The 23,816-nt window shown below is 38.8% G+C and overlaps 1 protein-coding gene and 1 pseudogene across 2 annotated transcripts in view; one reads left to right on the top strand and one right to left on the bottom strand.

The window, feature by feature from the left end:
- Positions 1-3,881, bottom strand: part of LOC119535872 — a 44,874-nt pseudogene extending 40,993 nt beyond the window's left edge.
- The window catches only part of FAT3 (FAT atypical cadherin 3), a 652,719-nt gene that overhangs the window by 219,403 nt on the left and 409,500 nt on the right, over positions 1-23,816 (top strand). The gene's annotated exons all lie outside the window — the stretch shown is intronic.

The raw sequence follows: 23,816 nt of genomic DNA on the forward strand, positions 1-23,816 counted from the left end.
TTAAAATGTGGAAAAGCTTCATGAAGAAAATGGTTCTTTATTTCAGTTTTGGGTAATAAGAATATAGAAATAGGTACAGAGAAGGTAAAAGGTTGTTACAGATGGGGGAACGAACAGCATGTGTGGTTTTTTACGGCTTGCACCCTTGAGCCCTAAGAATCTGCAAATGAGTTTTTTGCCTTTCAGTTCTTCAGGATATTGTGATTTCTAAAGGACTTGGACTACACTCTTTGCTCTAGAATTTTTGCTATGCTACTTCTTAGCTGAGTGACCTTGAGCAAGTTACTCAACCACTTCGTTTCTTCTGTTTAAGTACAGATAATAATAGTATGTACATCATAGGGTCACCAAGGATTAAATGAGCTGAAGTATATCAAACACTTAAACCAGTGCCTGACCCATGGTGAGTGCTATAGAGGAATTAACCATCTTTTATAATAATACTGTTATTACTTATGGAGTATATAGTTTCACTGGGGAGGCAAATGTAGCACATGAAATAGTAATAAGCAACCTATGATTCATTGCCAAATGTGTGATATGACTTCTAACTAACGACAGTAATTTCTAACATTTTCACCCCAAAGTACCTGTTTTGACTCTGTTAAAAACCAAACCAAAACAAAACAAAAATGACTTTATTATTTGGTTTCTTATTACAAAAGCAATAAATGGATATTGTAGATAAATTATAAAGTAGAGATAAACAAAGTGAAGAGGAAAAGAAAAAACAGATCCATAGTTATACTACTCTGAGACAACTATTCACCATGTAGAGATAACTATTGCTAGTACCTTAATGTATAGTTTTTCATATCTTTGTGTGTATAATTTTTTTAAATGGAATTTTACTGTCCATGCTGTTTTGCAACCTATTTTTATACTTAATAGTTGTGCTGGTTTGTATATATTATGTCCCCCAGAAAAAGCCATATTCTGTAATGCAGTCTTGTGGGGACAGATATATTAGTGTTGATTAGCTTGGAACCTATTGATTGTCTCCATGGAGATGTGACTCACTGAACTGTGGGCAAGACCTTTGATTGGATTATTTCCATGTAGGTGTTACCCCACCCATTCAGGGTGGGTCTGAATTAAATTACTGGAGCCATATAAAGAGTTCACAGACAGAAGGACCTCAGAGCAACTGAAAGTGACATTTTGAAGAGCAACTGCAGCTGAGAGGACAAAATGCCCCAAGAGCAACATTTTGGAGAATGCCATTTTGAAACGCCACCTGGGAGCAAGCGGACACCAGTCCCCTGCCTTCGGAGCTAACAGAGGTTTTCCGGACGCCAATGGCCATCCTTCAGTGAACGTACCCAATTGTTGATGCCTTACCTTGGACACTTTATGGGCTTCAGACTGTAACTTTGTAACCAAATAAACCCCCTTTATAAAAGCCAATTCATTTCTGGTATTTTGCTTAACGGCAGCATTAGCAAACCAGAACAATAGTAAATTGTGAATATTTTTTATGTATCAATAAATTTTCTCAACAACAAATGCTATTTAATAGTTAATCAGTATTCCATTTTACAGATGCATTGTAAGTCACTCAATCAATTCCCACTGTTGGGCATTCAGGTGGTTTTCATATTTTTTTTCCTGCTGCGGTAAGCAGCACTATGAAGACTATCTTATCAACTTTAATGGCCATATAGCCTATTGCAGTGTTTTGTTTGACCTTAACTCCTGGGTAAGAGAATGTGGTCATGGGTCTGTAGTTAGGAGGAAAGGGCCAAAGGGAAACTGTCGTCTACCTCTTGGCCAGGGGAGGACTCAAGAGCAAAGGCAATCCCAAACAGCAAATCCAAGAGAAGAGTGTGGGCAGAGCATGATATGTGAGAAAATAGGCAGGGCAAGCAAAAAGAGCCTGTAGGTCTTGTGATGAAGACTAGAAATATCCTGCACTTAGCAGGAGAGACTTTTCTGGAGCACTGGTCCCCTGTACCCCTCTTTACCTTTAGGTCTGTGAGCCTCTGCCTAGGAAGTCAGAGAAGGGCCAAGAGCTCCATCAACACAGGTAACTCTTGGTTTTTAAAATAACTAGGCAGAAAGGAAATGAAAAGGGGTTTCCGAGGTGGGAATAGCATGTATGATTTGGTGTGGCTTGGAGCTATGATCTCTGAGAAGCCAGCAGTGTGATTTGGTGGTTGTGATCACTCTGGGAAACCTCTTGTAGCTGCCTGTGAGTTGCTTTGCAAAGGGGCCCCGGCCCACCCTGGTTGCCCAGAGAAGTGAGGAACTACAAGTAACCAATGAGCAAACTGGGTATCCTTTCCTTTTAAAGAATCCAATAAAAAATTGCTATATCCAAATCAATCTAATTTCCCAGAATAAGAATATATTTAATACAATTACACATAAAATAAACAAACCAAAACATCTTAGATTGTTGGGTCGGAATTAAGGCAGCAGCCCACCTGTCTCTCACCTGGCTAGTGGGCCAAACTGGGAAGCAAGTATCACTTTCTTCTTCAAAGTCTCCAACTTGTGACCAGAAAAGAAAATCTCTTGCTTTCCCCAACATACCAACTATTGTTAGGTGATTTCCTTTGTTTTCCTATTTTTTTTTCCCCTGCTATCATAAAGAGCATCATGATGAAACTGCCATTCCAACTCATTTGTTGTAAATATTTTAACTAATGGAATTTTATTGCATTTTTGCCCCGGGGATTTGGAGTAGTGGGCCGAACCATAAAAGACTAACTGATGAATAATAAATGCCATAATGCCCATTAATGTATATTTGGAAGCAGTGTTTCCCTTGCTCTTTCCAGCTTCTTTACTTGTACTCTTCCTTGGGTATGTATGTAGGTTTGTATAGCTACACTTTTCAGGGAAACAGTTTCTTTAAATTTCCAGAACCCAAACCTTATATTTTTCTCCACTCTTTATTCAGTAGGGAACAATGTTCACATATGAATGAGACTGAGCTTTCTTTTGGTGATTTGCCATGAAATGTTGAGAAACTCAGCTTGCTCTTACCTATACCTCCTCCTTCTTCTTTTTGCCTTCCCAGCCACCAAGCAGAACAACCTTTACGTTCCTTGTTGGCACAGTTTCCAACATGGTGTGGGGCACTGTGACTGTTGTTTTAAGGATAGATGACTTTTCACTTGCTTCTTCAAAGATCTTTTACCTGGTAGGCCTTTTTTAGTGTGTGATATACTCTAAAGAGAAATGACAAGAGGCAGCCCAGTTTTGCAGGGTCTTGGGCCTGAGCAAGCTTTGAGGCAGGGATGAGAACAGTGCTACAGAGAACACCAGGGTCCTTACTCTGTGGATGCGTTTTCATTCCATTGTCCATTGTCATCATTCAACAAATATTCATCAACCAGCCATGTACGTGCCTTCAATGGGCCAGGCACAGGCACTTGATAACTTTTTGACATATTCGAATTTATGCAAAAGTTGCAATTATTCATTAAAATGTGTTAAGAAAATGTATTATATTACCCTATATCAAAAAGGTGTTTGCTGATAGTTTCAAAATGCAGAGTCCTCTGTTAACCATCCTCTGACCTTGACGACTGCAAGGCCTGCTGAAGTGAAGATCCATCCATCCTGTTCCACATGGCCTTTAGCGGCAGAAGGACCCTATTGGAGCACCTCGCGCAAGGGCGGATGCCGGTATGCTATGGCCCTGGGTTCGGATTGACACAGTAGCACCTGGGGGCCTTCAGTGCGCATGTTAGGGGGCCAGAGGCTTGGGGAACCACTTACGCAACCCGAGGGGCTGGGTGGATCCCTTCGCCTGTGGCGAGTTCCGGTTTGCTCTCATTGCTGCTCCGGTAGCCCCTAGCAGGGGAGGGCGTGGAGCTGAGAAAAGAGTGAGAAGCAGCTTTTGCCTCCTGATGCCCCTCATCCCTTCGCATCCTGAGCCTAAGAATTATGATAATAATACTGTGTGTGTGTGTGTGTGTGTGTGTGTGTGTGTGTGTGTGTGTGTTGATGACAGAATGAGTGTTGAAGTATAACATGGATAATTTTGGTCAACCCTTTTTGATTTAAGAGCAAATAGGGTTTCATTCAGTTCCTGCTCATAATCTGAGTAAGCCAGTATCTCAGTAAGCTTAACTGGAGGTTAGCCAACAGTGTTTTGATATCTTGATGCCCTCTCTCTGGCCAAACATCAAACTCACATTTCCCTGGGTCCCAAGGATAGGAATCTAGCTGTTTGAGAACGTGATGTATTTTTTGTTTGTTTGTTTGCCATTGCTTCAAATGCTAGTTCATTTTTAACTTTGCGTGCCATGTCTGCATGTCTGGAGCTTTTTCCAAGTGTGATATTAAACAAGAGTTAGTGCAAGGCAAAGAAAAAAAAATGTTTTCCTTTGTTTTGTCTTTATCCCCGGGTTTATTGCTAGCTTTAAAAAACAGCTGTTCCACAATCTTCTTTCCTCCAATGATACCTGCCTTGGATATTTGGACACAGCATAATTTTAGGCAATGCTGTGTAAAGTGGGTCCTGGGAAATGGATTTAGTGTCTCTTTCAGAGGTTAGAAAAATGGAAACATAAATATTGAATCCACATATTAAAGAGAGAGTAGATGATTAAGCACATGTCTGGTTCCTGTCAGCTCGTTGATGTGTTTTTATTTTCTAGTGAATGAGTGATGTTGTTCAAAGGGAGGTGCCATTTGGGAAATCAGATCTCTGCTGAAGCATAGCAGTGATCCCTGCATTGCCATGTTTTGCACAGGTCCAGCTCTAACATACAGGCAAGGGGCGGGGCTGGGCTGATGACGCAGCTGTCAGAATCACACAAATGAACGGACTGGGATTGCTATTTCCTTATCTGTGACAGTATTTGTGGGCTTGGATTTCACTTTTTTAACAGTAGTATTTTAGCAGGCAAGAGAGCATTCATGTGAAATTGAAAACTTCTTGAAAACAGTATAAGAAAATGTATTTGTGCATTGTGGCCAAGTGATATAAAGCTTCCTAAAGCTTAAAGCCGCCATTGCTTGTAAGACAAATAGGTGAAATTTAGAATTATGCTTTGAGGGAGTGACCTTGATACCCTACAGAGACGTGCTCATGCGTATGCACAACACGGTACCTCTGATCTCATTAGATGTATGTTATGCAAAATGTGTAGCTAAAGTATAATTATGCTGTAGACATATTCTAGGAAGTTTGTTGATAAATTGTATTTCTCTGTGAGTAGGGGAGGGGATTCCTCTCCTGAATAAACTTTTGCTGCTGCCGTTCAGATATGTTGTGAAATTATCCAGAAACCAAATAGGAGGTCCTTCTTGGGCTGAACTTCATGAATCAAGAAAATGTTTGAAAGGCTGTGCTGTATCTAGCCATATTGAACCCGTGACCGGAGAAAAAAGCAGCAATGCTGAACCTGTGTTTATTTAAAATTTTGATATTTTATTTGTCATAGATTGTAATAATTTTGATTTTTAAAATTTTTTGCATCAAGATATTATTTATCTAGATTACAGAGTTTGTCACCCCTTTAAATTTTCCACCTAGGACAAGTGCCTCACTTGCCTCACCCTAGCCCTGGCCATGTTGAAGAGTCCTTTGCATTTCTCTATGAAACGAAGGAGAAAGATCGCTGGTTCTCCGGGGCTGTTCTGCTGCCTAGCACATTCTCCTCTCCTCCCCACTGTGCCTGGTCATGTGGTGGTAACTGAATCAGACAAAGTCCCCACATTCATGGAATTAATGGTCTGGAAGTAATGATAGACAAAATCAGATTAAACACATTTATAAAAATTAATGTGAACACATTTATAAATGATTTTTTTTAACAAAATGCAAAGTGCTATGAAAAAAAAGAGCAATGTGATGACATAAAGAATGGAGGATGTGGTGATGAGGAACCTTACTTAGAGTAGCTGGGAACAGCTGCAGGGAGGAGCTGACACTTAAGTGCTCTAAGAGGAGATGAGAAGAGAACTCTAGAAAGGGGCCAAGTGTGGGTGAAGAGCCAAAATTAGGGAGAAAAAAAGGTTGGCTTGTTTGAGTGGTAGGTAAAGCCGGGTATGTGTGGAGATGTAGCCCAAGAGAGGGGGCTGGAATAAGATGCAAGGGCTAGATTCCATAGGGCCTTGGAAGGTTAAGGTCAGAAGTTTAGGTAGGGAAGGGATGTAATTTAGAAGACATCTCTTCTGAGAAACCTTCCCCCAACCTGATGTACCCTCAGCTTCCCCTTTTAGGGTATTTATCACAGTATAGTAAATGCTTGTTTACACATTTGAATCCTTTTCTGCTCTGAAAGCTCTGCAAGGACAAGGGATGTATCTCAACTGTTTGCTTGTTGTATTCCTTGTGTCTAGAATGATGCTGTAAAAGTATTTGTGATATAAACTAGTCCTTAGTATCAAGGAGGATAAGTCGGTGGCCAGAAACAATCTTGGCTAAGAAAAAAAGCAGGAAGTTTGGGCAAGCAGCAGCCAGGAAGATACTTCCACCCTTTGGGACTGGAGAGTAGCAATCTGCCAAAAAAAGAAAGAAAGAAAAAACTCTCTGCTGTATGCATTGGGAGTCTTGGGATCAAAATCCCATGCTCTGAATATGTGAGCGTTTTGTTACTATATCTGTCTGTCTGTCTATCTAAATTAATTTTATTGTCGTTAGTTCCCTTTCCTCTTGGCTTATAAAGAAAATGCCAACTCACCTCAGCTTAAAGGAGGTTTAATCTGGAGTGTTAAGGAGGACTTGCGATCCGTTTGTTTTGGGAAATGGTAGGGAAAGGAGAAACCAAAGTGAGTAAAGCCCAAGGGGAAGAGGAAACCCAGGGGGAAGAGTGGAGGACCACTTAGGGAACTTCCCCCAAAGGACAGTCTGCTCCTTTTTTTAATCCTCTGATAAGACTAGGATGTTTTGTGTATTATTTTACCTAGAGCCGTTCCTTTGCTCATTCTGAAGAGTTCAGTATCTAATTACTAATTAGCTTCATGTTTTAACATCCTCATGCAGTTACTAATTCTCCTTTGTTAATGCTTTTTGCTAAGAAGCTGTTTTAGGAAATGGAATTCTGACAAAATATAAGAGTTAAAAGAGTGCATTTGTCTTATTCCCTGGCCATCAGAACTTTTGGCAACTCCTGTTCTTTTTTGTCTTTTGTCTTAGAGAGAAATACCACTTTCTTGCAACCAACACTATTGTCCATTGGGTGTCTTCCACACCCTTTCTTCTTTCTTTCTGCAAACACACATTGGTGTCTGCTGTGGCTGAGAACTGATGCACTACACAAGTCCCATGCCTAGCATGGAGAGGTCCCATTCTTACTGGTGCATGGGATGACAGAGCATGATTCGATGAACTTTGAAAGGACTGTAGAGTGAGAAGTTTATTTTGCTTGGGTACTTTGGTAGACTTCAGAGAGGAGCAAATATGAGTCCCAACACTTGAAAGATGCCTATCAAATGTGGAAGCTTGACCAGATTTATAAATGGTTTACTAAATATAGTTTCTAAACTGCTCTCATTTTACACTGGCCTTTTCTGAACAAATAAGTGAGATATTCTTTAACAAATTGTTGAATTATTTGTGTGTTTATTAAGAGGTAATTATTAGGAGGCACAGTGATTAATGGTACAGGCTCTGGAGCATGACGGCCTGTATACAAATTCTAACTTCCCTAGATGGTAGCCTAGTATGTGGAACCTTGGGGGGAGACTCTGAACTCTTCTAAAGTTCAGTTTCCTTATTTGTGAAATGTATATTAGAACCTATGTCGTAGGGTTTCCATGAAAATAAATCATCCATATAAAGTACCTAGTGTAGAGATTGACAACTAGTAAGTGTTCAAAAGTGATAGCTGTTTTTACTGATATCATATTTGACTTGGAGACTTTGTTAAAAATACCAGCTCTTGGTTTCCACTGAGACCCACTCAGTCAGCTTTATCCAGGTTAGAGTCCAGAATCTGTGTGTCCAGCAAGCACACCAGGTACTTGCACAGGCAATCTGGTATACATATCTGTAGTGGGGCTTGTCATTTACAAGACTGAAAAGAATAAATGCTTGGATATTAAAGTTAGAAAAATATGGGTTTTAATTGGAGTTCTTTACCCCTTCCTTTCTGCCTGACTTTGGACAATTACCTGAATTCCCTGAGCCAGTGTTTCCAAACTTGTAAAATAAAAATAATGCCACCTAGGTTTGTGGCGAGAATTAAGTGAAACAATGCATGTCACAAACTTAGCACTCAGCACATGCTAAGAGCTCAATAAAGCATGGCTTCTGGTCCCATGAGTATGTGCCAGCCACTGTGTATGATGCTGGGGATAGGAAGATAATAGAGATCTTCATGTCAGAAGTGTAAATGATGACTGAGGCTTTAATCCAGAATACACAGAATCTTCTCATTAGAAGGGCCCCACCTGGTGAAGGGATTGCTCCTTTAACATTCCCAGCAAGCGGTGGCTGTCTAAATGTTACACATCTCTGTACACGTGCTCTTCCTTAGAGCAAACAAAGCCTGCCTCTGGCATTCTCATTATTGGTCCTTGCCTATAGGTCACTCGGGTACCTGCAGAGTAAGTCTTGCCCTTGGTTGAAGTTCCCATCTACAAGTATCTGAAGGCAGATGTCTTAAAGGGCCTCTGTGGGAGCCATTTCTCATATGAAATCATGCTACTGCACTTGATAATCATGCATTGATCAGTAATGCTGAAGTGGATAGATTTGATTTTTGCAGAACACTGAAAGGATGAATAGGGAAAATCAGTACTTTCTGAGCAGGTCCCAGAACATCCTAGAACCTTAATTTAAGTCTCAATTTCTGATTAAAAGTTATTATTATTATCATTATTTAGAATTCAGAAGTATCTCTAGTACATAAAGCTTGCCTGGCTTCTCTCTGCTCATAAAAATAAAAGTGCTCTGGGACCTGTTTGAGAAGACTATGCCATTTAAACCACAAGAGCTAATGAGAAGGCCAAAGCATACATTTGACAAGCTTTGTCATCTTTTTGTTTGCAATCATAGACCTTGCATTTTAATTTACTATACGTAATGCTTTCTTAATGAGTTCCAGTGGACGGCCATTGAAACATGCTGGAGCAGCTGCCGACGTGATTATGGGTGGAAAAAGCACGTTTATTTGATTTATGCAATATGCAGTTAGGGTAACTAATATTTGCAGCCAGGGTACAATAACGGCAAGGAAAAAAAAATCTTCAGTATTACTGTGGACAGGAGAAAGGTGCTAAATCAATTTATTTTTCCTGTGTGTGTGAAAACTGCTAATTGCAAGCTAACGGCATTGCATTTAAATGTTGAGCATCTTGCTAGACAACGGTGTGCTTTATGCCAGCAAGTTCATATTAAGCCAATGCAATTATCAGAATTATATTTTAAGTGAAAATTGAATTGAGCCTTCCTAGTGCTGATTTTGGCTGTATTGTTAAGAGTTGCCTTTGAAGAGGAGGGAAAAGATTGGAGGCAGTGCCTAGGAATAGAACATGAGCAAAGTCATAGATACAATCACCGTAGTCATGAACAATAGTTATAGGGCTTTAGGGTTCATAAGTGTTGAAAAGCACTTTCATGTACATTGCCTCATTTAGTTCTCTGAAGAGTCATGTACAGCAGGTATTGTTCCCATCTTTCAGATGATGAAACCAAGGCTTTAGTAGCTGAATTAACTTATCCAAGCTAGGAAGTGATCAAACGATGATTTGAATTCTGGTTTTCTGACTCTAAATTTTATTTTTAGGGGTAATAATACCTATACTAGTTACCTTGGAGCATTGTTTCTCAAAAAATCACATTATGGAAGTATTCATTAAGTTGTAAGGTACTGTCTCTATGGGTATATGGGATGCTTATAATAGTTATCAAGATAAACAGCTAAAACAGAAGGTGGAAAGCAAAATGGAAAATAAAGTATCAGAAACCTAAAACTGAAGGGGGTGTATCAGTAAGAAGAAAATGGTTTCTGGATGTTGAGTCTAATATTAGAGTTTTATTTCTTGTTTCTGAAACCGTGATTCACATCTATCATGTCCACACACAGCATCTCTCAGCTGGTCCCCATTGTCCTTGTTCATTTGACCTGGCCAAGTCACCTCTCCTGAAGGCTTTTGACAAATATGGAATTTTCATCTTTTCTTTCTGTCACTCTCATACACACACACACACACACAGACACACACATACAGACCCCTCGTTGCTCCCAAGCCCTTTAGTTATTATTTCTCTTCTTCCGTTTATCCATCCTTTCCTTGGGTTAATGAGATGAGTCATGATCCCAACTTCAATCCCTGCTCTGTGCAAAGAAGAAAGCCCAGGATTACTTCACATACCAGTCCTCAAATGCCCTTATCCCTTGGCCACCACATGTCTGAATGTGTCCAGGTTCATTCATTGTGTATTTGTTCCTTGGTGTTGGTCTGTTTTGCATCACCAGTCTGTCTGCTTGTGCCTGCTTCAACTGCATTGTTCAAGGCTGGGAGCGAACCACTTGATGATGAGTATTGTTGAGGGCTGACCTTATCACCATGGCTTCTTATCTGGAGGCAACAGCATCACTGTTTTTGAACATGTGCCTGAGGTTTCATTGTTTCTCCAATCCTAGGGCTGAATCATTAACTTCCTTCTTTCTTGTTAGAAGAAAGGAAAATATAAATGTTAAGCATAGTTCCATATCAAAACCCTTGAGGCGAGCTGTGTTTTGGAATTCCATATTTTTCAGAATTTTTGAAATGCAGTAGGGAGGGGGTCATATGCTGTAACATATGTATGACACCCTCCTCAGGATCCAGGGCAGCACCTCTTAATCAAGGACTTTAGTATTTCAATGGGAAAACAGATGGAGAATCACACTACTGGGCTGCATATAATGGCCTCATGTCGGGCCAGGTCAGGTTTAATCATTAAATGTTTCCTGGTTAGATCAGGGTTTGCAGTTAAATGAGTTTTCAGAGCTTTGGATTTCAGAATTGTGGATAGATCAGGGATTGTAGCCCTGCAATAATAGAAGAACCACTATGTAGTAACTCTCCATGCTATGTATCTTATTATAAAAATTTATCTTTTTATTCTCTAATTAGGCAACTGTACATGTCTTCTTAAAATAAAATGCATAAAAATTAGAATATGGCTGGCTTAGCCTGGTGCTTTATAAACTTGATAGACACCTTAGAAAGTTCTCTCGTCATATAAACCCTTGCTTACAACATCTATAATGAACTGGCTCCCAGAATATTCTGAAGAGAGGGGTAGTGCATTTCCTTCCTTTATCTTCTGAGAAAATGAGGCAGGATAAACGCAAAAACACGCAAAGTTTGGAGTGCATGTGGAGCTTTATAGGCTTTGTGCCAATCTCTGTAAATAATATTTCCCCCCTCACATCATTTATTTTTCCCTGAATGGAGGCCACAGCCAAATTATGAAGGTGTCTTGTCATCCCAAAGTCATTGTCAAATATGTTGTGAGTTTGAGAGCCAAATAATAATTTCCCAGTATGGTTTCATTGTCTATTAGGGTCATAGCTTAACGAACCATAGGGCTGATCAAGGTCATTGTATATGTTAGTGATGATTAAGAGAGAAAAGGCAGGCATGTGGGATGTTGATTGTTTTATTCGAAAACCCAAAATTGTTCGGGAACTCATAAATTAGCCCTGTTTAATGTTTATGAAGATAATTAGGTAAAGATTGCTTCACAGTAATAACTGTTATAAAAATGAGACCTTTTTAAAACCCTGATTTATAAAGCACTTACTTGCCTTCAAGAATTTTGGGGGCTGATTTATAAGCTGATTCACCATCTGTCTCTTCTTGGCAAAACAAAGGCGAAATGGTTGCATACTATTTTAGGAGCTAGATTAAAATATTAATTGTATATTTTACATGAGCATGAAACGGAAAGCTAGTATTTGCCTTTGATCATGGGTAACTCCTTTTTATAAAGCATCTTCTTCATTGTTATAATTTGTGATTATTTGAGATGAAAAGTGTATTCTAAATAGAAAAAGTAAAACATGAAACCAAATGGTGTTTGCTAGTAGACTTTTAGTCAAAGCTTTAAGAGTAAGCTTTTAGAGTAACTGTTCATTTAGCTTATAATATTGTAGCAGTTAAATATCTGGGACATGTTATCCAAGGGTGGAAGAAGCCACTGTATTTCTGTGAGTCATGTTCCCCATTTGTTGAATGCCTTTGGCATGTCACACACAGGTGCCTTATTTTCATTACCTCTAAAGGTCCAACAGCCATGCAAGATTGATGCTATGTTATTAGTCCATTTTCATGATGAGGAAATCAAGGCTGAAAAGATAAAGTTAAGGTGTCCAGGGCTTGAACCTAGCTCTGTCTGACTCTAGAGGAAATGTTCTCTTTTCTATTCCACACTTGACCTGGTTCTTTCAAAATTTTGGATAATTATAAGAAAATGTTTCATAAACCAATTGACAATTACTCCAACAGTCCAGATCATCAGACTTTGGTGTCAAGATACTTTTTACTTAGTCGTATTCTGAGTCAATCTCTCCTGCCATCAGCTATATAAAATAAACTTATTTCATAACCTCAGAATTCAGTTCTAGCTTTATTTTCTACTTCGATCTGGTTTGACTTACCTTAAACTATCCTGAAATGTAAGCATGAACATATAAACCATATGCCCACTCTATGACTGGGGTACAAATTGCCTTTCCCATCCCTGGTCTGTTTGTCTTAATTGTCTCATTTGTCTTACTTAGATTGTAAGTCCTGTGGGAAACACTGAGACCTGCTGTATATGGAAACCACAGAACTTCTCGGGTTATTATTTTCTATTAGATGAGACAGCAGTGATCCAAGGGTGATCATTTTTTTGTGGATTTGGCTTAAATTTGTGGCCTTGGGAACAGAAGTCCCTCAAACATGGATACACTGCTCTTATCTGTAGCTTTGAATACTACTTGTAATCTCAGGCTTTTCAAAATTTTGTCTCCTGATAGTCCAATTCTGAAACTCTCCCTATTGTATTTGCATACATAATTTTTAAATTAAACTTTATTTATCAACAAATTAAAAAATTACAAAACAAAAAATAGGAAAAACAAATATCCTGAAATAACTTCATTATATACATAATTTTTAAAAAGTATTTCATATCCTTTATAAATATTTTAGAAATATATATAAATAAAAAAGAAAATATACTTGTAATCCCATAAACTAGTAATAATTTCATTTAATGTTATAGTTCTCCTTGAGAATTTTTTTGGCAATTAATATATTTTAAACAGTCTTCTATATACTAACATTCTTCTATAATGTCAGTTTTAATGTCTGCATAGCAGTCTATTTACTGGATATGTCAATCCCGTCTGCTGGAGAATTTCATATTTTTTTTTCTTTTTATGGCAGATTGGTATCCAAATATACAAATGAATTCTGCAAATTTAGAAAAAAGTACAATAGAAAAAAATGACAAATGTTATGGCTAAGCACTTTATAGAAGAGTAAACCAAAATGAACAATAAATATGAAAAGCTACTCATCCTGACTAGCAATCAGGGAAACACAAATTAAAATCTTGAGAACCATTTTACACTCCTCAGGTAGGCAAAAATTTAAGATTAGCCATAACCAAGTTGTTTTGAGGTTGTGAAGCAGCGCACGTACATATACTGCTAGGGAGAGTGTAAATTGGAGAACAATTGCCTATATCTAGTAATGGAAATTTGAAAATGCCCTTATGCTAATCAGTAACCTGAGAAAACTCTTACAAGGGCACGAGACTTGATTACAGCTTTGCTTCTAATGGCAAGAAATTGGGAACAACTTAAAAGTCCATCATGGAAGAATGGATAAATAAAGTGTGATATATTCATGTAGTTGTATACTGTACACCTGTGAAAATGAATAAACCAGAGCTACATTTATTAATATAAATAAATCTCAAAATAAGATCTTGTCAAAGGGAAAAAGGAGACTTCAAAAGAGACTTTTTTATATGTTATGTACATCATTTATATAACATTTTAATAATGCAAAAGATTATTTTAAATAGTTTTTGGAAACCTTCACGTGGAACAAATATATTAAAAAGCATGTGTGAGAATGAGATATTCACCATAATGATGATATGTACAGGGAAATGGAAGGGGTTTCAGTTATATCTGTAGAGTTTTATCTCCTAAGCTGAATAAGTAGTATATATATATTTTACCTTGACACTTTTTAGTGATAAAATGAATAATTTTACTCCCGCCTGCACCATAATTAATTATCCATTCCCCCATACTCTTACCAACACTGAGTGCCCCATTTCTGATGGCTGTTTGGTCACTTGGTTTCCATAGCCTAGTTTTGAATATTTTTTCTAACAGTCATAATAGGTTTGACCTGATTAATGGATCCACACTCTCTTGTTTAGTTTGCCTTGTGATAAACAAAAAGCAAATTGAAGACATTGGCAAGAGTTAAGGGTTTATTCTAAGACAGTGGAACAGAATTTCTTCTGTAAAAAAGTACTTGGCCCTGGAGACACCCATGCTGTTTCCATCTTTGCTAATAATGCAAGTTAGTGCTTGTTTTTGTATCTACTGTGTGTAGCATACTGTGCCGGAGCCTAGCACAGTAAGCAGAAAAGACGATGATTGCAGAAGGGAATGAGGTAAGGTTCCAGACCTCAGTAAGCCCACAGTAGAATTGAATTTCTGCGTAAAAGTTGAACTGCTAAAATCCCTTCAGAGTGTGAATCCACTCATCATTGTCAGCATAACAACTGCTATGGCATCCAGACTGTCTTGCTACCTATGGTTTTGCACCCCTTTATCCACTCAGAGTTTTCTAGAGAAACAGAACCAATAGGACAGTATGGGGGTGTGCATGTGTATGTGTGTGTGTGTGTGTGTGTGTGTGTGTAGAGTTATTTCAAGGAATTGGCTCACATGATTAAGGGTGCTAGCCACCCCAAATCTGTAGGGCAGAGACCAGCAGTCTGGAAACTCAGGCAGGAACTGATGCTGCTGCCTTGAGGTAGAATTTCTTCTTCCTCAGGGAAACCTCAGTTTTTGCTGTGAAGAGCTTTCAACTGAATAGATGTGGCTTTACCCCTATTAAGGAGGGTCATCTCCCTGAATTAGAGTAAACTGATTGTAGAGGTTAACCATGTTTACAACATGCATTCACAGCAATACCTAGATTAGTGTTTGACCAAAGAGCTGGGCCCTATAACTTAGTCAAGTTGACCCGCAAAAAATTAACTATTGCACCGTCTTACACAGAGGTAGATGTTTGTAAAGTGCATATCTAGCTATGTCTCTTCTGCACTTAAACTCTGGTGCTGCTAGGTGATGTCCATCCAAATTCTTAGCTTAGCATATGAGGCCCTTTATGATCTGAGCTCTCCTTAGTCCCCTATGCATCTCTCACACTCTGCAGGCCAAATTGTGGTTCTAAACAGGCTGCTTGCTCCTCCATTCACCTGTGCCTTCCATTTTGTACTTCTCCCTTTTTGGAATTTTATTCCACCCTTTATCTGCTTGGCAACCTTCCACTTATCCTTTAAGACTAAGCTTAAGTGTAAACTCCTCAGGAAAGTCTTCCCTGAGTCTGGTGTGCTCCTGCCCCCTTGTACATATCAATATCTGCTCATTACTGCCCTCAGTTGTGACTTGGTTGTTTATCTATCTCCCTAATTAGACTTATAAGCTTCTTTGAGTCAGACACTGTTCTTCATGGTTTTTATATTCAACTGGCACAATATTTACCATATAGTAAGTACTCAGTAAATGTTAGTTAGTTTAATTGGAATTAGCAATAATCTCAGATGTTTGTGTGCGTGTATGTGCATGTGTGTGTTTGAAGGGGAATTGGGAGGGCAAATTAGTCAGCCACCGTCTATATTTTCACTCCTGTTTTTTGCATTTCATCTAGTTCCTTTAGGATCCTTTTGTAGTTGATTACAATTATTTTAAAATTCCATCCAGTTATTTACAGTATTTGGACCATCACCTAATTCAACCTTATCTGCAAATTTAATAAGCACATGCTTGAGTCCTTCATCTTTGGTATCAATATAAACAGAAAATGATTGGTTTTTAGGACTTAGTCCTCTGTGAGAAGGTGTGGTAAATCTTTCCAAGAGTTTGTGAGATATTTACTAACTGTCTTTGGTTTTTCATTTGAATTAAATATTAACTCCTGAAACTGGGGTTCCAGTAACCATATTTTACACCTGAGACAGGAGGTAAGAGGATTTTGGTCAGCAAGCCCTCTCACAGAGAAAATACTATGTGAACAACGGGGTTGGCAGGAAATGCAGAATGGTTTTTCATATGCTTAAGAAATTGTACCATACCTGCAGTCCTGGTCTAGAATAATGGTCTTCTTGGTCCTATTAAAGGAATTATCTCCTTAGGCATCCATATGATTTCCTGGGATCTGCCGTCACTTGAGGTTCTTGGCCCTTCAGCTGCCAGCATCCAGGTGAAGCTGGAACTCACAAACATTGTATAGATGCCTTGCCATTAGGCAGTGTTAAATCAAACTGGAGAACATGATGTTTGATTGTCAGAAGATAATGGAACAGCCTTCTTTTCCTTTGGGATTAAAGATGTCCTCTCAGACTGCTCGGGTGGTCTTTCATAAACCTGCACTGAGGCTCACTCCTCTGGTTGTTCCTTTTCCATGGGCAGTTGCCATTTCACATGTGAAGGCTCACAAGCCAGATAATAGGCTACAGTAATTGCTCTGCTAATGTAGAGTGGTTGTGCCAATGACATGTTTCTTCATTAGAAATTTGTTACCAGAAGCAAATACCATTAGAGGAGACAGCAAGTGTGTTCCCCCCAAAAAGCATGTGTAAAAGATAAGGAATAATCCTCAGCTCCTATAAAAATCCCAAGCTACCACAGCCAAACTACTTCTGAGCTTCGGAGTAGAGATGACTGGGATAGATACCATCCCTGCTTTAAGCATGAAAAAGAGACCTGAGGCCAGTGATCAGAGGGTGACTGAGAAAGGGAGACTTGCGGAGCCTAGAGCAGGGGGTGACTAGTGTAATCTAGTAGGCTGGAGAAGGCCTTCTGAGACAGTGATGTCAAAGCTAAAACCTGGAGCTTGAGGAGGTATTAAGTAAAGAGGTAAAGGGAAGAGTGTTTATTTCAATTTGGGTGGTACCAAGGGTAAAGACTGATACTAGGTTACTCCTAGGGTATTAAAAAGAAAGAAAACTAAGAAGCCATAGGGTGAGCCATATACTCAAGATGCCTAAAAATGCCCTTTGATAGCTTTATAATTTCTTGTCTCTTACTGATTCTACTTATTGTCTGCTCTGTTTAGAAAAAAATATAAGCAGGGATGTCGTCATGGAGACCTATATTACCATTCCCAGATGCCCACTGTTTTTTTTTTTTTAATTCAGTGTTTTTGAGATATATTCACATACCATACAATCATCCATGGTATTCAATCACCTCTTCACAGTATGATCATATAGTTATGCATTCATCACCACAATCTATTTCTGAACATTTTCCTTACATCAGAAAGAAATCAGAGTAAGAATAAAAAATAAAAGTAAAAAAAAGAACACCAAAACCATGCCCCCATCCCGCCCTATTTGTCATTTAGTTTTTATCCCCATTTTCTTACTCATCCATCCACTTTATCTAAAGGGATCACTCTCCCTTTAGATAAAGGGATCCATCCTTTAAAGGGAGTGAGATCCACAAGGTTTTCACAATCACACTGTCACCCTTGTAATCTACATTATTATATAATCATCTTCAGGAGTTCAGACTACTGGGTTGGAGTTTGGTAGTTTCAGGTATTTACTTCTAGCTCTTCCAATACATTAAAACCTAAGAGGTGTTATCTACATAGTGCATAAGAATGTCCACCGGAGTGACCTCTCGACTCCATTTGGAATCTCAGCCACTGAAACTATTTTGTCTCATTTTGCATCCCTCTTTTGGTCAAGAAGATATTCTCAATCCCACGATGCCATCCGGGGAGTCATATCCTGTGTTGCCAGGGAGATTTACACCCCTGGGAGTCAGGTCCCATGTAAGGGGGAGGGCAGTGAGTTCACCTGCCTAGGTGGCTCAATTAGAGAAAGAGAGGGCCACATTTGAGCAACAAAGAGGTACTCAGGGGGAGACTCTTAGGCATAATTATATGCAAGTTTAGCCTCTCCTTTGCAGTAAGGAGCTTCGTAAGGGCAAGTCCCACGATCGAGGGCTCGGCACATCAAACCGCCAGTCCCAGTGTTTGTGATAACATCAACACCAGTCCAAGTGAGGAAGTCCCCGCTGTTCTTAAATAATTCTCTTTTCTCTGTTGCCCACTTGATATGGATCACTGTTTTAAGTCTTCTTGTTGTGAATCTTGATTAAAGGCTAATTTTGTGTGTCTGTCTCGCCCTCTTCATGGCAAGATGCTTGAAAGTGCAGATTGTGTCTCTAGTTTCGGGAAAACCAGTCTTTCCTAGTTCTCCTATTTCTTTGGAGATTCTGGGAATCTCTGCATCTTTCCTTATCCTTGTGCCATTTTTAGTAACTCTCTCAATTCACTTCACTCCTCTTGGCAGAGCACTCCATATACCAGTGACACTCAACTTTCTATTCTGTTCAGGCTTTTGTTTTTTTGTATTTGGGTCACTGATGAACAATAGACATGGAAATACCCTAGGATACTGCCCTGAACTGTTATTCATTGGGAGATCCCAGGGTAAAGTGGGAGGTGAAACAGTTCAGAAAGAACCTACAAATATGCAAATACTGACTATATGCCCCCCTACAGGGACAAAGTCTTGAAATGCTCCCTTTCATGGGCGGATGGTTTCAATTCCTCACTTTACAAAATACCGACATTCTTTGTTCTTCGGCAATTATTTGTTGACTGGAGGAAAGCAACAAACAACCCCAGCAAAACAAGGAAGATATGAAGAATATTCCAAATTCTTAAAAGAAGACTTCTGATTATCATTGTTCACTTATTTATATGTATGCATTTGGAGCATGTTATTTTAAACCTTAAGTTATGGGCTAGAATAATCACAGTCAAGTATAAATTGAAATGTATTTTTAGGGAGTCGCTTCCATACAAATCACCATAAAAGGGCTTTATTGAGTGAGCAGGTCATAAAATTAAGTGAGAAGGAAGAAATCAAGGACCAAAGGTTAATGTGGAGCAGGGGAGGAAGGTTAAGTGATTTATGAGACAACTCAAGTGAGAGATCAACTCCTTTTCAAGGTCCACATGTTTAATGGAGGCCCTGGGCTGGCTGGCAGTGAGTGTATGTTTGTGTTTACACATTGTGTGTGAGGACGTGAGTGGGGGTTGGGGGAGGGTTCCAAGACTGAGTGGGTTGGCAGGAAAGAGGCATCTACAGTGTACTGAGAATCGGACTTGGAAGACATCTATCAAGAGGCAAACATTAACATATTTTGGCTTTGGATAGATCACCATCTTTTTGTTGATTCCACCTGACCAGGCCAGCTGAAAGCAATTGATCATAAATGGAAACGTCAGATGGCTAATAATACCTATCATCTGTGTATTCCAGTATACCATTCGTGTAAGCCATTTCATCTATATGCATTTGGGTCATAAGAAATATTACAGCAAAATCAAGTGTGTATCTGTCCTCCATAGGCTTTTATTCCTTATTGTGGAGTTAGATAGAGGGGGTTTTATTGAACTTACTAGTAAAGCAGCATACACTCATACATGTAAACATACAGCACACACAAAATGAGGCAGTGACATGAAGTGCTGCAGAATGTGGAGAGCAATTATTTCAGCAGTTCAATTGGAGTGGCTTGTAAGATACTTTCATGTATTTACTCTGTCAAAATACAGTAGTTGGGCTCTGTGGTCGATAAAGAGCTCTGTGAGGAAGAAAAGCCAATCCTTGCCCTCATGAAGCCTATAAACCTTTATGAACTAGGATGCCATAAGCACTTGAGAAAAATCGTGGATGGAGAAGAGAAGCTCAGATGTCTGGGCTGGGTATTATGAATACACTGCATTTGGGGATCAAATTGAAGAAAGTGGTACCCAAGGAGCTAAAAACTCATTAAATTTCTTCTGGAAAAGTAGAGGAAGTTGTCCATATCAAGTATATCTGCTGTGACTCTCTCTTCTGTTTATTTCTTCTGCTGCCTGACTACCTTGTGGGGCCTTGTTTTGGGTAACCAGTTATTTAATTCTGTTCAAACTGCCAACAGCCCAAGGTGATAATGTAAAACGTAAATGATATACTTCAGTTGTGTTGAAAATTCCTCCATATGCTGTTTCTGAGTACCTGATGCAAAGTCATTGATGAATTTTATTAGCAAATCCAAAGGGACAATAACTTGTCCTTTGTTTATTATTTTTAATTGAGAGTGTCTGACTGAGACAGCTTTATTTAAAATACTTTCCCACAGAAGAAAATGGGGGATTTCCATGGTAACATGAGACTCTTTGTTCTATGTAACAGATGATGAGGTAGATTTCACTATTTTGGGATTTCTGGTGTGAAATATATTTTTGTCCATGGCCTCCTGCTTTATGTAGGTGGCAAATACAGCATTCTAAAAATATAAACTGTGAGACTCCTGGTTTAGGAGAGTGAATAAATATGTACAAAGTGAGATATGCAGTCTAAACCACAAAACTGAGTCTAGCTTTCCTCTCTTCTCTGGATAATTCTTACATCTCTCCTTTGGTAAGCATTTGTTTTTACAGACATGCCTTTAATTTGAATTATCTACCATGTTCTTCCCCACACCATATTTATTATCTCACTAGAATCAACTGATCACTCACCCTTTATAGCTTACCTCTCATCTGTCACTTAATGTTTGATAGTGACTATTTATTTCATTGTCTATGTTCAGGCTTGGATGTAAGTGACTTGAAAGCATAAAATGTGTTATTCATCTTTGTAGCTCTTATACCTAACACAGCTGGTGTCTGACCCTGGAGCAGATGCCCAGGAAATATATAGGGTTGATGCCGTTCAAGGTTCACTGCATTTCTCTGTCTGTATTAGAATATGAGATCAGTCAGACAGCTCAGGCTATGCAAGTCGTAATCAGCCTTGACCTTGCTTAGCTTACAAGAGGATACTCTGGGAGGTCTGTCAAGATGGCAATATGGCATGGGTCTGTGAAGCCATGGGCTCATTTGGAGTCAGTAATGGTGTCCCTGACAAAAGCCTTCATTGTAGAAGCCAGAGGGCCTTGTATACCTGTGAGTAAGCTAGCAAAGCACATTACTTTCCTGAAGTGCCCTTGGAGAAAAATTATAGCATAAAGAAGTTATGTGATGAATCTAGCTATAGGTTAAACACTGGCTATGTGAGGCCAGACAGACATTTTCAAAATAAAATGTTTCCCAAGCTCTGAAGACCCTGGTTCCAGTATTCAAGATATTTATTTCAAAGAGAATGTCTTGAGCTCAAAACTGAATTCATCACCTCAGTTCCCTCTTGAGCCAGTTTTACTCTTGAGTTCAAAGTTTCTACAGATGATAGCATTATTTGCCCAGTCATCCAGTCTTGAAAGTTTGGAGTCATTTAAATTTATTTATTCATTTTTAACTTCTTCCTGGACTTCTCTATTTAGTCTTTTGTTGCCAAATTCTGTGGGTTTAATTTCAGCATCCATCTTTTTCTTCTAGTTTTACTGTCATTGTCCTTCTGCTCAGTTAGCCCTAGTAACTATTATTTTCTTTTTTTTTTTTTCTTTAGGATGCTATGGGTTACTCTTCCACCATTTCAATTCTTTCTTGCTTGCTATTGTAATACCCTAGCAACTAAGAAAAATAAATTGTATAGAGAGTCAGTATTCATAATCCATTGTTAAATTCCATCTTGTCTGTTCCTACCCCTTCCTCTAGTTTAAGATCATTTTCTCTATCTTCAGGGATGTGTAGGCAGTGACCACCCTAACTTGTTCATGTTGAAAAGGGGTGTTGGCATTATGGGAAAAGGGGACATATCTGGTTGATGTTCCTGAAGAGGCTATTGCCTCTGGGTTTTGGGATATTTTCTACAGGATGAATCCCAACCTCCTTGCTTAAGAAGCAGTATGTAAATCCGGAGTTTTTCCATTACTAGTTGAGGGGCCCTGGGGCTGTCTCTTAACCTCTCTGAAGCTCAGATTTTTTCCATTGAAAAATAAGAGCAATAGTAATATCTAACTCACAGAAATATTTTAAGTGTTATTGAGATTTTGTTAGTAAAGCTGTAGGAACAGGGCTGGTCCAAGTTTAATAATCGAAAATCATCAAAATTTGTCCAAACATAATTAAGGGTCAGGAAATGGTGAATTGAATGGGTCTAGTTGAAAATAGTTATTTGAATAAGTAAACTATTTTTTATGTTTATATCCCACTGAAATGTAAACAAATAACATTATACCTATAACAATACTGCTCAGTTTACCCCCAGCCCATCCCCTCCCCTGCCCTAGGTTGATAGTTTTTCTTACATAACTTTTTAGCTTTTCTTTCCAAGAAGATATAAACTTCTTAGGGAAGAAACTGAATGTTCAACTTCTAATCCTTTGTAGCACAGTACATTTATATAGGATGGGCCAGTGAGCTTGACAGTATTAGATTGTTTTGACCTCCAAATTTGACAGTTTCTGGTTGTTCAACCTAATAATAGTCACCCTCTCAATATGCACTGATTACTTGATTGCTGGTGTTATAAATGTTTCCCACTTATTTAATTTCAGTGGGGAGAATTTCCCTTGATGAAAAGGGTTTACATTCTTTGGTGGCAAAAACAAAACAAAACAGAAAAAAATGAAACTGCAAACATTTATGAGATTATCTTTTATTAACTCCCATTAGGTGAGTTTGATATAATTATGTTGCTTTGCTTCTATTCATTTTCTTGCATGTCAATATGGGAAAGTAGATAACATCAATGTGATCACCACCCTCAATATTGTGATACACACACATCTCAAATACATATACACAAAAACACACATACACAAACACAGAAGAGGAAAGAACTCTGGAGTATGTGCTTATAATCCTGAAGACCAGGATTTCACCCCAGCTTAGTTGCAGGTCACTTTCAGGATCTCTATTTCTTAATCTTATAAAGAAAAGTATTAGGGTGGCTGCCCATCGCAGCCCCTCCTACTAACGAGATTCTCCAGTTTGGGTATCTTTCCCTGAGAGCTCTCTAAAGTTGAGAAGTTTTCATAATAATCTGTTACTTCTAACACTTGGGAAAATTGGTTTTCTTATGTACTTTTCTGGCCGTGTTATGTTCCCCTTTCATTTGTAAAAGAATAGTCATTCATTAATTATGAAGACATTCCGCTTGCTATATAAGTGATTGATATGGTTGCTCTGGCAGAAAACAGCTCTTGGGCATGAGGAGGTAGAAAGACCTGACCCACTAGTCCAGATCAAGTCTTCTTATTCTGTAAGGCAGTCAACCACCATGGTTTTGAGAGGGAGAGGGAAAAACAGGATGAAGGAGGGAATAAATATACTCCCCTCTCCAAGGAGGAAGCAAAAGTCATAATAATTTTACCCTTTTATTTGTGTAGTTTTTGTAACTATATCTCCTTTTACAGTTGTTATCACACTATTCATTTATTCTATCCAAAACACTTTTTGAGCACTTAGTGTATGCCAGGCATTTGGGAGACCTACATCAAATGAAGAATTACAACTTGCATGGTAGAAAGTGCTACAACGAATAAGTTCATAGTGCTTCTAAAGCATACAAGGGGAAAGCCTTACCTTCCTTTGCTCATGCATGAAGGATCATGGGGACTTCTATTGAAAGAAGGTGAGTGTGCCTGGTGCATAAACAATGAAAGAGAGATCCGCATAAAATAAAGTGCAAGAGGTAGACTGTGGCCAGATCGTTCAAGTCTTTT

This window comes from Choloepus didactylus, chromosome 6 (assembly GCF_015220235.1).
Source record: "Choloepus didactylus isolate mChoDid1 chromosome 6, mChoDid1.pri, whole genome shotgun sequence".
Taxonomy (NCBI): Eukaryota; Metazoa; Chordata; class Mammalia; order Pilosa; family Megalonychidae; genus Choloepus; species Choloepus didactylus.